Source organism: Schistocerca serialis, chromosome 1 (genome assembly GCF_023864345.2).
Source record: "Schistocerca serialis cubense isolate TAMUIC-IGC-003099 chromosome 1, iqSchSeri2.2, whole genome shotgun sequence".
Taxonomy (NCBI): Eukaryota; Metazoa; Arthropoda; class Insecta; order Orthoptera; family Acrididae; genus Schistocerca; species Schistocerca serialis.
The window spans coordinates 166,413,756-166,428,637 of NC_064638.1; positions in this window are offsets into that span (position 1 = coordinate 166,413,756).

The following is a 14,882-nucleotide window of genomic DNA, read 5'->3' on the forward strand; positions in this document are numbered from 1 at the left end:
AGAATCACAGAACGTGGGATCAGTATCTTCATATTTTTCAAAACATTCTGAATGAACTTCCTAATGACTCAACTTCTATACCGCCAATACTGATATTAAAAAACAAAGCACCGACAAATCGTATTTATTAAATCATTCCTTTTCCGCCTTCACGGAAACTGCGGCATTCTGAAGTTGTGAACCTGGCTCTGCAAAATATTGTATTTGCGGCTGCTAGAAGAGAGAAATCAGCTAAACATCCTGGTCGTTTAAAAATCTTGTCAGTTGGTCAGAAGGTGTTAATTAAGTCCCATCGTTTGTCTTACAAAGGAAAGGGCTTGTGTCGCAAATTTTTTCTGCTTTATAACGGTCCATATAGAATTCGCAAAATTATTCATGATAACACTGTTGAAGTAGAAACTCTTAAATCACGACGCTCTAAGGGAATACATCATATATCTAACGTTAAAATTTTTGTGGAATGACATACTTTTGAGAAACAAACAGTTACATGTAAACACACGGAGAATGCAAAGATACCGCGCCGTGTTACGGCGGTGGCACATACTCAAAGCAACAGTCAAGTCTGTGCGCCGCACAAGGCAGTCGTTGACCGCAAATAATTACTTCCTACGTCACGCGCCTACAGCTGATCGAGCGCTCAGTGCGAATGCACTGACAGCCGTAAACAAATACACAATCTAATTTCTCCGACTAAATTCAGTATAAAGCTATAGTGACTTGATGAATTATGTTATTAACGTTCAGTATTTTTCAGGATACGGTTCTATAAAATATTTAAGAACTTCAGGTAAATTCTGTGCGTATCCGACGTTAAGAGGACTTGCTATCGAGAAAATTTCAGGAAGAATGTAATTTCGAAGAAGAAACTAATAAACTAAAAAGGTAACTATTAATTGAGTTTATTTTTCAGGTAACATATTTCCACTTAGGTACGTACTTTAGACGTAATTTGCTGCTCGCGATTACGTGATTCAGACTTTGTGCTGAATTTCATGTTCTATGTATTTACGTGTGAAGCGATGTGCTTGCGTACATTAACTGATTTTGACAATGATTGATTAATGAACAGGGTTGTTAATTATGTATATTATGCGTCGCTTGGCTGCTATGCTTTCTCACTGATGTCACATTTTTTTTTATGTGCCTGCTGTGCTTATTCATTTAAATTATAATTTTCACCTGATTAATTGTGCTGACTACGGTTATGTGTGTAAGTTATACTTTGTGATTTATCTGCTTGCGCCTTCATGTTTACTTATTAAGATTATATATGAACATTTATTTGCTTATGCTCATATGATGCTAATGACCTGTTTATTATGTTAGATAACATATTTGCTGCCTTGCTTATGGATTGTATATTTATACATTTCTGTTTGTTGTCATAACTACTATTTAATTTGGTATATAGCAATGCTGATGTACAGTGTACAAACATAGAGTTTAGGTCACAATATGGTATTAATTACAGATTAATTACAGAGCCTCGTTGTAAGAATTGTGCTGCATCCACTTGTTGACATTCTGTTCTCCACTGGTATATTTACTCGCTATTGCATGTTTTGCTTACGCTCAGTGCCTTGTATTTTTAAGAGAAGAAAATGAACTGCTATAATTCGACGAACGACATTAGTACAAGAAACTTCATAGAAGTCACATGAGCTGAGGTTTTATGGAAGCTGTATAAATTTATGCTAATAGGAAGGAAGCTAACGACATGACATACCAACATTAGGTTTTTGACCATTGACAGTTATTACACTGCATTCCTCGTGAGCAATTGAAATAGCAAGTGACACTTGACACAAAAAATACTCCACATGTTTGCTTCTGCCATGATTCTTGAAGTGGTGTACACACTGTGAAATATTATGGTCATTCACACTCCGTAATCGTACTTAATTGCTGAGAGTTATTCGAACTAAAGTCTGTTAGAGGTCATGTATGCATTTCTTTATTTAATGATGGACAAGGTAACCAAAATGTATCTTATAATTTATAATGAGTAGAAGATTTGGGTCAGATGGATTACACAGAGGTTGTGTGTTGACAGTGTGTCTTCGGATTGTATGGGATGATGAGGTTTGCATTAGGATTTTATCTGTACTTTGAAACGTCCCCTTAGAAAAATTTTACGTGACTGTCCTTAAACTGACACACAATATTTTGTTAGCGCAACGCAATCTGACTTTCAAAATTCCCTACAAAAGAATGGCCCTGACTAACATTAAACTATACCTTTCACAAATCACTTACCTCACAAAAATCTTCGCTGCTCAAGCTACTGCAATACAGCGAGCGCCACTACTGCCAGCTAAATAAAAGATTCAAACTACTGACGGCACTAACTACTGATAGGGATAGTTAGCAAATGAAAGATATTAATAGAGAACAAACAATGTATTTACCTTGATATCATCATATATAAATATAGCAGTTCATGACAAATTACAAATCTCCGCCATCTCTCTCCCCACATCCACCACTGCTGGCGGCTCACCTCCAACTGTGCAACGCTACGCGCTGTTCACAGCCAGCTGCCGCTGCCCAACACTACAATGGCAGACAACAATGCAAACTAGCCACAGACTGCACACAGCACAGCCAGTGATTTTCATATTGAGCGCTACGTAACGTTGCCAATAAGAAAACATAAACAGCCTACTTACATAGAGAAAACATAAACAGCCTACTTACAACTTGTTCGAGGAGACTGACTAGAGGAAAGAGTTGTTATGGAAGTGAAATGATATTGGTAATAAGGTTTATATGTATCGACGTATTGAAGAGGTATTATTGAGATTAAGTGAAGTTGATGATTATTGGAGTTTTGGTGGACAAGAGGTAAGGTAAATGATATTGATGATAAGATTTATATGTATCGACGTAAGGGGTATTATTGAAGTATTAAGATTATGTGATGCTGATGATTATTGGAGTTTTGGTGGATAAGAGGTAAAGTAAGTGAGGAGCATTTTTTTTTTTTTGTTGGTTTATATGGAACAAGGAGGATGAAGATGGCAGACTAGAACACTCAAGTAGAAGGAAGATTGTCTACTCACACACTTTGTTAAATCACTAAGCAGTATATATATCTTTTTTTTTGAGAGAGGAAGCATTTGCATATCTTGGCTGACTGACCGTTGTTCAGCAACTGTACATTTTGATCTGGCTTGGCAAACATTGGTCTTGACATGATGACTATGACGTTGACTAACTATTATTGACTGTTATACATTGCTGCCACTACTACTTGATACACATGTCGAACATCAAACTTTTGACAGAATTACATTTACACAGTTAACACTATTCAATTACACAGTAGTACTTAATGTGGATGAAAGATGAGTGAGTGTGTTTTGTGTGTTTTCCTTTCCTAATCCCAAATAATTAGTCCCAACCTATCTCCTAAATATTATTTTACTTGTTTGTAGTGGCTTGCACTGACACTCATAAATATTATAGGTTTACTGATATTTGTGTATTCGTAATAGTTAATATGAAAATTATCTGATATCATTTGTGTGTTTGTTATAATTTGTATGTTTAGTGTAAGAGCATTGATAATAATTTTGTAAAAGCAATTGTGCGTGCATTCAAACTGTTGTTCACACCTGCACCTGTTCAACATTGATGTGTGACACTTAGAAATGATTAATTTCTGCTGATGAACTGTGTGATTAGGATAGTGAATATTATGGACTGTTACCTGCACTTTTTCAACATAATGGGTGCCACTTGGAAATGTTTAATTTCTGCTGATGAACTGTGTGATTAGTGATAGTGAATATTATGGACTGTTACTTGCACTTTTTCTACATGATTGGTGCCACTAGGACATGTTTAATTTCTGCTTATAAACTCTGATGAACAGTGTGATTAGTGATAGTGAATATTATGGACTGCTGTCTGGACCTGCTCATCATTGCGAGGTGCCACTGATGAACTGCTTCTACTGACATAATGTCACTTGTTGGTGTCTGCACCTGTTCAACATTGCTGGGTGCCACTGATGGACTGCTTCTACTGAAATGATGTCACTTGTTGCTGTCTGCACCTGCTCAACATTGCTGGGTGCCACTGATGGACTGCTTCTACTGAAATGATGTCACTTGTTGCTGTCTGCACCTGCTCAACATTGCTGGGTGCCATTGATGGACTGCTTCTACTGACATAATGTCACTTGTTGGTGTCTGCACCTGTTCAACATTGCTGGGTGCCACTGATGGACTGCTTCTACTGACATAATGTCACTTGTTGGTGTCTGTACCTGTTCAACATTACTGGGTGCCACTGATGGAACTGCTTCTACTAAAATGATGTCACTTGTTGGTATTTGCACCTGTTGACCATTGCTGGGTGCTACTGTTGGAACTATCAACTACTTGTTTTTTTTTTTTTTTTTTAATCATGGAAAGCATGTTATGTGAACATTTGTATAAACTGATTTTTTGTGTATTGTGTAAACTATTATGTAAAGTCACATGTATGAAAGAATTTGTATTGCTTACTGCATTTTATATATTAGGTTATTGAAAGGTCAGTGCAAAGGCAAAATTTTATCTAATTATGTGATATTTACGTATTAATATTTTTCTTTTATTTTTGTCTGTATTTTTGTGGACGAATTTGGTGGTATTTTCACCACCAATGCTGGCAGAAATACCATGAAATTCTGGCCCGTGGAGGAAGGGCATATGAAAGGTGGCTACACTGGGCCACAGCGCCAGAGATTGCGCCAAAGAGTATTATTCCGCCGCCTCCACTAGCAGTGCTTGTCGAGAACTCGTAGTAGTGAGTGCTTGCAGAGATGTCGTAGTGAAAAGTTCTTGTCTAGAAATCGTAGTGGAGAGTGCTTGTTCCATGTTTTATGCAGTTGTTTGATGGGATAGACAGCAGATGTTGTTCTAATGGAGATATTGTAATGATCAGAGCGCTTTTGGTCAATATATATGAAGGTAAAAGAAAAAAAAAAATTCCTTTTCTTTTTATTATCTCAATGTCTTAAATAATGCGTAATTACAGGTTCAGTCAACAAAGCATCTGGCTTGTGTTCTTGTATTAGAGTGTAATTCTGGTTTTCTTGCGCAGTTATAGTATTTCTATTTTTTTAATTACTTCAGTATAACTGATATTTAAAATTTCTTGTCTTATTGAAGAAGAACCGTGCCAGATGTGTACGTTGAATCACACATCCACACACAGAACAGTTACACTTGTGCTTTGTTGTTGCGTTGGTTTTATAGTTGCTGGGGACTTAATTAATTAATTAATTGTGTTAACGGAAAATTTCATTCCATTCATTGTTGTTATTCTATGCAGTCAGATTGCGTACTAAACTAGTCAGGGCCAACCGTTTACGAGACTGCGTAGCCGGACATACAGCGACTAAAAATTAAAATTATTTGCATAATATTTAATTAAGCCCCCATGCAACATATCGCTGGACTGTGTGTCGCTGGTGTATATCGATACTTCTTGGGAAAAGTAGCAGTTCATCGATATTATAGCAGCGCTAACGTGGAGCACCATGTACTGACGTAGTGGAAGTACGGCCATCGTTGTATGCCCCCTTCCCCTCCCCCCGCCAAAACCACCCCCCCCCCCCCCCGCCCCACCGCCTCGCCCCGTCCTTGACGCGGCGGCAAAGACATGGGTGGCGATAGCAGAGCGCTCAACATCACACAGAAGGATAATACGTCATGTTTAAAGACGAGTACCGGTTCTTTATGCAGCATCACAATGGCCGTATCCGTGTGTGGAAGCTCCCAGGAGAACGAGCGTTGCCAGACCACATTTCTCATAATCACACGAACCTAATGTCTTGCTCAGGGGTGTGGGGTACGACTGGGTACACAACACGACCACCTGTGAATCACAAAGCGAGTAACATGAACAGCAGTCGTTAATTTTCTGACGTGTATCCCGTTTTCGAGGCCTCGGTGACATTAATCTTTCATCGAGACGACTCCGTGCTCTCTTGACCACGCCTTATACAGAGGGTGTTAGACTGTTGGCCTGGCCATCAAGTTCTTCGAATCTACTGCCGACTGAAAACATCTTGTCACGGGTTGCCGACAGACTCGCACGCCACCGTCTTCAGCAACTAAGGCTGACGAAGCCCGGCATAGAAATGAAACAGAATGGAATAACGTCCCCGAATCTGTCATCCAATCTTTGTGGGACACGATTCCCAGCCTCTACATAATTCATCTATTAGATTTTGCATTTCGCACGCTATGCGCAACGAAATCACCGATAAATTTGCTCATGTATTCTTGCTACTAAACTGCTACACAGAATAAATTAATTTACTATCTCCCTGGTTTTTCAATTTTAATGACCAGCTGTTTGTCGGAGATCCAGGCAAAGAGGCCAGAATACGATATCCCTCTTCTCCAAGTGGGTAGCAATAGAAAGAAAGAGACAGAAGTGATTGATTATAATCTACAACTGTTGAGCTACAATATCGAATAATTTGTCCTCCTGCTTAGCTGAGTGGTTATGTGCTTGCATCCTATGCAGTGGGCGCAGGTTTGATTCTCGGCCGGGTTGGAGATTTTCTCCGCTCGTGGACTGCGTCTTGTGTTGTCCTCCTCATCATTTCATAATCATCACCGGCACGTGAGTTGCCCAATGTGGCGTCGACTTCAGTAACACTCGCACTCGGCGGCGGAACTTCCCCGAATGGGGACTCCCGGCCGGCAATGCCATACGATCATTTTTCTATCGAATAGTTTAATCACCTTTGGATCAAATTACGTACTTTAAACATACCAGTTTTCACAAAGTGGCAAAATGGCCACTTTAGTAGACATGACCTGGCAAAGTGACCAGTTAAACTAAAATTTAAGGGATGAAAACCTATCACATCCAAGAACTAAATATATTCGAACTAAATTGTTTACACCTTTCAAAAATAAAAGTCAAACTGTGTTCCTCAACTCCGGTGCAGAGTTGGTATGCCCAGGGGAAGCACAATCGGCATTGAATCCACTGATCTCCTGCCTCTGAATCTGAGAACTTATCTTCGCTGTGCATGCACTCTCTGTCTTAATCGTTGTCGTCAATAGGAGCTCTTCTATGTTTAGGTACCCAGTTCTTCACACTCTTCTTTTTGCTGCCTTCCTTCTCATCGGGTGCTTTCGATTTCTCTCTCTCTTTATTTTCTTTCGCCACTCTTTCTTCATTTGCCGCTGAAACGGGGGCGTGTGGAAGCAAAATCTATGTTCTATACTAACAAGCGTAGTCCACTTCGTGGCGCACTTACGACCGTGCAGGAAATATGAGGTAGAAAATGACGTTGTGTGTTTGCGGGTAGACTATTAGACGCAGAGAAATAACAGTTAACACACAGAAGTGGGTATATATTAAGGTACCAATGATTACATTATCTCAACCTACGCCCATCACACCCTGTGTGTTTTGTGTGTTTATACTTCTGAATGTCAACGATGATCGTCTAAGATTGAGTACGAAAGATATTCAGAGCTAAGCTGGCAATGAATAGCATGGTGGAACTCTCACAACCGGGATGAGATACGGACTACTGGTACGGAAACAGCCTAGCTCTAGAGGGAGTGCATTCTGTTTATGAAAGACATGGTCAGGTGTCTCGTATATTTTTAAAATTTTTGATGTAGTCCCTTGTCAGTCTTCTCTAGCCCCAGTACTTTCTGATGGACATTTCCATTGTGTGAGGTCTATGAATTTTATTTTGTGTGCAGGACCTGGAGGGTTTTGGCAGTGTCATATCCAGTGACAGCGGAAACCACGTTGTTGAGAATTTCCCTTGTGAGCGAGTGCCGCTTTTGTCGCTAGTCTGTGACTGTTTTGCTCAGTGGTTCGTTTCGTTGGTGCCGTCTAATTAAAAGTTTCTCTTTATGAAAGGAGAGAAATTTGACTTTGAGCTGACGTTTCTAACGAGCGTTAGAAAAACTTCAAGAGGAATTTACAACTTACTATGGCGTAACTTTGACGCGTTTTGCGTTTGAATTATTATTAAATTCACTGGAAGACCATAGTAATGGCAGCGATAAAAGCATATTTTACAGTTCTCTGGGACTCCCCGCTCTACGAAATTAGAGAACAATAAAAATGAACATCTGTTTAAAACTTTGTTGTTATTTGATACCAGTGCCATAGACTTATATGTGTACGTTATAATCTTACTGGAATCACACGATAATCTTAAAAGTGTTTACTCTTTATAATGCTAAGACAGTGTTGGGATTAGTGGAAGTTTAATATTTCAGTTTGTTCAGTGTCTTGTTAAAAGCTTCCTGCTGAATGGGCTACCACTTACACAAAAATAATTAACAACATGAAACGCCAAATGCCTACTACTACCACCACCACCGGCGCCCATATGAAAGAAACACCTTGGTCTTCCCAAGACTGAAATTTGCCCATCCAGCTGGGTGCATTCCAATAAAAAGCTGATGTCACATCCGATGGTCCATCAGGCGATAACGGTGAATCAGTGCTTTGTCTAGTCTTTATCTAATGAAAGACGTTGTATAAATACAGGATAATCCCAAAATATCGCTTAATTACCAATTTCCCCTAAGAGCAACCGGATTTGTTTACAATGTCCATCACGTGTCATACGTGCCTCACTGCAGATTTTTTTTCCTATTTTAAAAAAGATTTACCATACATATAAAAAAGTTTCCGGTCTTGCAGGCTGTGCTCCAAACATTCTTTAAAAGCGTACAGGTTGATCTGTCAAGTGTGCGCAAAGTCAAACGACGTACGGAGAATAATGACACGCAAACAAATATTTACAGAGCGATCGCTACTTTTCTGCAGCTCACATTGATGCCAGAAGAAAACAAATTCGTGATCAAAATGATCACATTATGAAGATTTTATGGAGCTATTTCATGTGAACGAAGCACCTTGGTCGCAGAATTTACGAACTGTATCAGCCGTAAATTAAGCGAAGCAGGGTCGGAACCGAAATGGACTTGCTGTGTAGACTGTGCGGGAAGTGCTACAGTGGCGATTCTCTTCGAGAGATTATGGCATATGTTTCTTTTACACGAGTTTCGTGCATGACTTCCCTGCAGAAAACTTATCCTCCGCACATTTCCAAAACTGAAGCTCCCCAGTTCTAGCTGCCTATTTTCGACACAGCTCGTTTCCGCTGATAGACTGTTGGCCACTACAAATGTGACTCGGAGGAGGATAGCAAATAATGTTTCGCTTATTGAGCGAAACACTTGATTACAGTTGTAATTTAGCAACTGTAAATAAAATAGCAGCTTTACTGTATGATTAAATGATGATGGCGTCCTCTTGGGTAAAATATTCCGGAGGTAAAAAAGTCCCCCATTCGGATCTCCGGGCGGGGACTACTCAAGAGGACGTCGTTATCAGGAGAAAGAAAACTGGCATTCTACGGATCGGAGCGTGGAATGTCAGATCCCTTAATCGGGCAGGTAGGTTAGAAAATTTAAAAAGGAAAATGGATAGGTTAAAGTTAGATATAGTGGGAATTAGTGAAGTTCGGTGGCAGGAGGAACAAGACTTTTGGTCAGGTGATTACAGGGTTATAAATACAAAATCAAATAGGGGTAATGCAGGAGTAGGTTTAATAATGAATAAAAAATAGGAGTGCGGGATAGCTACTACAAACAGCATAGTGAACGCATTATTGTGGCCAAGATAGACACAAAGCCCATGCCTACTACAGTAGTACAAGTCTATATGCCAACTAGCTCTGCGGATGATGAAGAAATTGATGAAATGTATGACGAGATAAAAGAAATTATTCAGGTAGTGAAGGGAGACGAAAATTTAATAGTCATGGGTGACTAGAATTCGTCAGTAGGAAAAGGGAGAGAAGGAAACATAGTAGGTGAATATGGATTGGGGGAGGAAATGAAAGAGGAAGCCGCCTTGTAGAATTTTGCACAGAGCATAACTTAATCATAGCTAACACTTGATTCAAGAATCATGAAAGAAGGTTGTATACCTGGAGATACTAAAAGGTATCAGATAGATTACATAATGGTAAGACAGAGATTTAGGAACCAGGTTTTAAATTGTAAGACATTTCCAGGGCAGATGTGGATTCTGACCACAATCTATTGGTTATGAGCTGCAGATTGAAACTGAAGAAACTGCAAAAAGGCGGGAATTTAAGGAGATGGGACCTGGACAAACTGAAAGAACCAGAGGTTGTACAGAGTTTCAGGGAGAGCAGAAGGGAACAATCGACAGGAATGGGGGAAAGAAATACAGTAGAAGAAGAATGGGTAGCTCTGAGGGATGAAGTAGTGAAGGCAGCAGAGGATCAAGTAGGTAAAAAGACGAGGGCTAATAGAAATCCTTGGGTAACAGAAGAAATATTGAATTTAATTGATGAAAGGAGAAAATATAAAAATGCAGTAAATGAAGCAGGCAAAAAGGAATACAAACGTCTCAAAAATGAGATCGACAGGAAGTTCAAAATGGCTAAGCAGGGATTTCTAGAAGACAAATGTAAGGATGTAGAGGCTTGTCTCACTAGGGGTAAGATAGATACTGCCTACAGAAAAATTAAAGAGACCTTTGGAGAGAAGAGAACCACTTGTATGAATATCAAGAGCTCAGATGGCAACCCAGTTCTAAGCAAAGAAGGGAAGACAGAAAGGTGGAAGGAGTATATAGAGGGTTTATACAAGGGCGATGTACTTGAGGACAATATTATGGAAATGGAAGAGGATGTAGATGAAGATGAAATGGGAGATAAGATACTGCGTGAAGAGTTTGACAGAGCACTGAAAGACCTGAGTCGAAACAAGGCCCCGGGAGTAGACAACATTCCATTAGAACTACTGATGGCCTTGGGAGAGCCAGTCATGACAAAACTCTGCCATCTGGTGAGCAAGATGTATGAGACAGGCGAAATACCCACAGACTTCAAGAAGAATATAATAATTCCAATCCCAAAGAAAGCAGGTGTTGACAGATGTGAAAATTACCGAACTATCAGTTTAATAAGTCACAGCTGCAAAATACTAACGCGAATTCTTTACAGACGAATGGAAAAACTGGCAGAAGCGGACCTCGGGGAAGATCAGTTTGGATTCCGTAGAAATGTTGGAACACGTGAGGCAATACTAACCTTACGACTTATCTTAGAAGAAAGATTAAGAAAAAGCAAACCTACGTTTCTAGCATTTGTAGACTTAGAGAAAGCTTTTGACAACGTTAACTGGAATACTCTCTTTCAAATTCTGAAGGTGGCAGGGGTAAAATACAGGGAGGGAAAGGCTATTTACAATTTGTACAGAAACCAGATGGCAGTTATAAGAGTCGAGGGGCATGAAAGGGAAGCAGTGGTTGGGAAAGGAGTAAGACAGGGTTGTAGCCTCTCCCCGATGTTATTCAATCTGTATATTGAGCAAGCAGTAAAGGAAACAAAAGAAAAATTCGGAGTAGGTATTAAAATTCATGGAGAAGAAGTAAAAACTTTGAGGTTCGCCGATGACATTGTAACTCTGTCAGAGACAGCAAAGGACTTGGAAGAGCAGTTGAACGGAATGGACAGTGTCTTGAAAGGAGGATATAAGATGAACATCAACAAAAGCAAAACGAGGATAACGGAATGTAGTCAAATTAAATCGGGTGATGCTGAGGGGATTAGATTAGGAAATGAGACACTTAAAGTAGTAAAGGAGTTTTGCTATTTAGGGAGTAAAATAACTGATGATGGTCGAAGTAGAGAGGATATAAAATGTAGACTGGCAATGGCAAGGAAATCGTTTCTGAAGAAGAGAAATTTGTTAACATCGAGTATAGATTTAAGTGTCAGGAAGTCGTTTCTGAAAGTATTTGTATGGAGTGTAGCCATGTATGGAAGTGAAACATGGACAATAACCAGTTTGGACAAGAAGAGAATAGAAGCTTTCGAAATGTGGTGCTACAGAAGAATGCTGAAGATTAGGTGGGTAGATCACGTAACTAATGAGGAGGTATTGAATAGGATTGGGGAGAAGAGAAGTTAGTGGCACAACTTGACTAGAAGAAGTGATCGGTTGGTAGGACATGTTTTGAGGCATCAAGGGATCACAAATTTAGCATTGGAGGGCAGACAATTTATCTTTCCCAGGAATGTTAATGTCATTATATGTTATTGATACCCTGATCAATTTACAGTTGAATTAAAGTGAGTTACAGTGTGAGTGTGTATGCGTTCTATACAAGCTTTAAACATTTGTGGCATTGGCACCTAAGCTCTATGCCAAACAGAAGTCAATATTAATCTCAAAGGACACCGATATATAATGAAAAACTATGTTATGCTCGATGGGCTACATAGTCAAGCGTGAAGTTAGCTGAATATTCATCTGCAAGGACGCCATATGATAAAATAGATGTTGTTGAGAGGTGGCATGAGCCCCCTCTCATAATTGTATCTTACGATTTTCCTCTCTAATTGCATGCGGTGAAAAGTTGCTATTCCTTCACACGCGGACTTCCCACGCAGCGTCTCTCGTCACCCGGGTGGTCCGGTGACAGGCGGGCTCTGCTGTTCTGGAGAGGGTTAAGCCGACGGTTGTGAGGAAGTCGAGTGAATGCTTTGCAGACGCCGACATTGTCAAAAGACACGCCCGGAGGGGTCTGAAGTAGCGGCTGGGCTAGAGGTTCCGTTACTTCGCAGAAACTTAGCGGAAACACTTTCTGGCGGGCTACCAACGAGGCGTGGGAATGACTTGTGTAGCCAGGCAGTTGTGGCGGGAAAATTCCCGCGCTTTCTGCAAAATAGTAACTGTGATTGGCTTGCTCAGGGCATAGCTCCGTGACGTAGCAAAATCAGCGCAGAAATTGGCACCAAGAATCTCCATCGGTGGAATGGTAGTGTTCCGGCAATAGAGTGGAATTTTCCGCTGGTTTTCGAGTTGCTGATTGGAACGTTTAACCACGGCCACTGTCGTGGGGGCGGGAATGTTGTGTGTTCAGCCTGTGCGGGTGCTCTAGGCAGTCGCCTCTCGCCTTTCGGTCGAGGACGTCGAAGCAACCAGCCATCGCCTCCGGTACGCCAAATCGTGTTCTTGCAGTTAAGAAGACAGATTGGTAAGGTATGTCCGCAGCACCGGCAGACAGGGATTTTCCTAGGTGATAATCAGAGCTCAGCAGAGCGCACCTGTTCGTCTTTTTCTAACTTTGTTCTGTCTTGGGTAGCAGCAATTAATGTTGGGTTGGCTATGTGTTTTCTCTTAAGATTTGAGTTGCAAGGAATTGGCTCCACATACCACTTCGTCATAATCCTCACAATCTACTTTAGGGACAACTTCACATTCACAGCGTTTGTTTGAGTATCCAATTTGAGCCAATTTGATGTATTTTAAATGTTTCATGTGTTTTTGTTTATTATTTTGTGTTTAGTCTTAATAAATCATATTGTTATTTTGGACAGAACTTTCATTCTGTTAATCGGTAGAGCAACCCTATCATTCCTCACTATGTTAATGAAACCTTCGTTTATTTAACTTATTTATCAAATTAAATTATTGCAGGTGCCAAACTCTCTTCTACTCCACTGGCAGGGTTGATTAGAGTCAGTTCGCGTTTTTTTTAATCCTTGTGCAACAGCAAAAGTCGGAGTTAGAATAGGGGGGGCTTAGAGCATCATATACATAAGTAGATTCTAGAAGAATTTAGTGTTAAATACACTGCTAGCCCCGGCACCTCGCATTGTTAAGATCGCTGGATTTATCTTGTCATAGAAGAAAATACGGAAGTGATTTCTGTCTTATACATTAACCGTTATCATGAGATGTTCACAACTAACTTTTCGTTTAAAATTAAGAGAAATTTCTGTGGGAATATCATCTGTGAAAACATAAACCGTTTATTTTGCACTGTAAAAACTGTCGGTGAGTCTGGGGGCAGACAAGGAGTGAAACGAAGTACACCGAGCTGACACCTCTTACAGTAAGTATGGCTCTGACTGGCTGAGAATGAAGCTGAACTGCACTAGACTGAGAGATACACGTTGAATCATTTCACGCTGCTACAGCTTTATAAGAGACTCCTTCAAATGAAGTGTCTTGGGAGTAGTGGTGTGCCAGTCCCTCACGAACCACTGACCAGATATTATTAGTTAGTGAAAGATCTGACGAATGTGCACGCCAGGGCAACAGCTAAACACACTCGCTGTAGGCCAGGAAATGACACGTAGCAGTTACGCAGTCATGCGTTTGTAACGTGGAAAACAATTTTGCACGACTTTGTCATTTATTGTGAAGTTGATTCTGTAAATGGAGGGCAATAATACTGTGAATGTGAAAGATAATGTTTCGTTAAAGTTTGTCAGGGAACAGTAACCGTAAATATCGGTCTCTCTCTAGTTTCATTTCTTTACATTTAAAATAGTGCTGGACTTCTTTGTTTTCTGAATGATTTCAGTGGGCGTGGGAAGGCACAACGCACTGGATTTGGGCAGCCTGGAGCAGAGAATGTAGCGGAAAAATCGGCTCCTTGCCGCAAGTGCGGACTGCAGCCTCATGTGTCTCTATGAAAGCCAGGATACGTGTCAAGCCACGGGGTGGGAGGGGTTAGGGGTGGGGGGGGGGGTTGGATGGAGAGCAGGGTGGTGGTGTGGGTGGGGAGATGGAGAGTAGACTGTTGTGCGTTTTATAACGGAGCCCTGCCCAGTGGGCTAACTGAGACTGGGAGGGGTCTATAGCAGCAGAAGAGAAGCGGTTACTCATATTTTGCAGAAAGCCCTTTGAAGATAACCATCTTATGATTTTCAAAAGAAACAGTGCTTGCAGAAGACAACGGCCTAGCCTTGTGAACGGCTTACTAATTTCAGAGAACCACTGGCGCAAGGTTCGCTGCTCGCTGCAAAAACGCAGCATTGGTAAGTTTGTCAGTGTTGT